Consider the following 2,070-nt stretch of genomic DNA (forward strand, 5'->3'; position numbering starts at 1 on the left):
TTGTGGCTGTGCGTGTGCTCTCAAGAGAGCATTTTAATAGCTTGATCCGATCTTGATTCATCCGGCTATCAAGGCCTGGCACGCAGGGAGCACTCAGGGACCAGGAGTTGGTTATCATGTGCCCAGAGAGATAAGTCAGACGGAGACAAGAGCGGCATGAGATGGCTGATATGTGGGACCTAAAGGAGCTAAACCCGGGCCGGTGTGGCTCCGTGGCTGAGCGTCGACCTAGGAACCAGGAGGTCAGGGTTCAATTCCTGGTCAGGGCACAGGCGCGGGTTGTGGGCTCCATCCCCAGTGTGGGGCGTGCAGGAGGCAGCCGGTCCGTGATTCTCTCTCATCATGGATGTTTCTCTCTTCCTCTCCTTTCCTCTCTGAAATCAAGAAAAGTATTTTTAAGCCCTGGCTGGTGTGGCTCAGTGGACCAAGAGGTCCTGGGTTCGATTCCCGGGTCAGGGGCATGTGCCTTGGTTGCAGGCTCCTCGGCCCGGCTGCTCTTTTTTCAGACCCCTGGGGTCTGCACTCACAGGGTCAGGGTCTCTGGTCCAAGCCAGCCCTGACCCAGGTCCCCGAGCCCCAGCTGCAGAGCCACCAACGCTGCTGCCGCCGCCGGCTCTGGGGCCTCAGCTGCTGCAGCCCACACTCCGATGAGCACTTAGCAAGTGAGCTGTGCCCGCAGCGGAGGGAGCAGGTGGGAGAGAAGGAGCAGGGAGCCAGCAGGTCAGGGAGCAAGGACCCACTGGGACCCACCAGGGGCCACACCCAGCTGGGGATGGAAACAGCAGCTCCACCTCCTGCCCCATCTGACCGCTGCCTGGTGGTCCAGGGTTCAAAACCCCAGCTCCACCTTCCTCCCTCCCCATCGGTTTTCTGTACTAAAAAGTGGGGGCGTCGGGCTGGTGTGGCTCAGTGGCTGAACATTGACCTAAAACAGTGGGCGGCAAACTGCGGCTCTCGAGGCACATGCGGCTCTTTGGCCCCTGGAGTGTGGCTCTTCCACAAAATACCACGTGCGGGCGCACGTCCAGTGCGATTGAAACTTCGTGATCCATGCACAGACCTAGGAACCAGGAGGTCAGGGTTCAATTCCCGGTCAGGGCACATGCCTGGGTTGAGGGCTCAATCCCCAGTGTGGGGTGTTCTAGGAGGCAGCCAGCCGATCCATGATTCTCTCTCATCATGGATATTTCTTCTCTTCCTCTCTGAAATCAATAAAAATATATATATTTTTTAAAAGTGGGGGCAGCCCTAACCAGTGTGGCTCAGTGGATAGACCGTCGTCAGCCTGCGGACTGAAGGGTTCCGGGTTCGATTCCGGTCAAGGGCATGTACCTTGGTGGAGGGCACATCCCCAGTAGGGGGTGTGCAGGAGGCAGCTGATCGATGTTTCTCTCTCATCGATGTTTCCTTCTCTCTCCCTCTCCCTTCCTCTCTGTAAAAAAAACAATACAAATATATTTTTTTTGAAAAGATAATAGATTTGTTGTTGTTTTGCTGGAGGTGACATTCACCTGACATAGAATGAACCGAGGTCAGCCCGATCCATCGGATCCAGGCAGAGCTGCGTGGCCACCCGCTCCGCTTGCAAACCCTGTCCTCCCTCCAGGAGGAGCCGCGGGCCCATTAAGCGCCCCGCCCCGTCATAAAGCATCTTAGAGGAGAGAAGGGACGCCGAGGGCATCCAGTGTGTTTATATCTTAATTTCTCAACCAGGGCCTCTCCCCGCAACCTCTATGCCCCTGTGTTGTTTCCCGAAGAACTGCCACACCGCATTCTTAAAAGGACTGATTTTAAAAAGGAAAAAGGAAAAAAGAGCTGATTGACAAGCTTGGCCTGAGGTCTCCACACCCCCCACCCCAGAGGGCACACCTTCCTTAAGCGCCCCCGCCCCTGGCGTCTGCGCCGGGCTCACGCCCCAACCCCCGCCCGGCTCCTGGCTCCCCCAAAACCCCAGGGATCCCGACTTCAGATCTTTCCTCTCCGCGATGGAATGCAGCCACTTCCCCGACATCAGAGGGTTCTGCGCAGGCACCTGCCTCAGTCTTCCCATCTACACAATGGGCGCAGGCG

Source organism: Myotis davidii, unplaced genomic scaffold, assembly GCF_000327345.1.
Source record: "Myotis davidii unplaced genomic scaffold, ASM32734v1 scaffold1622, whole genome shotgun sequence".
Lineage (NCBI taxonomy): Eukaryota > Metazoa > Chordata > Mammalia > Chiroptera > Vespertilionidae > Myotis > Myotis davidii.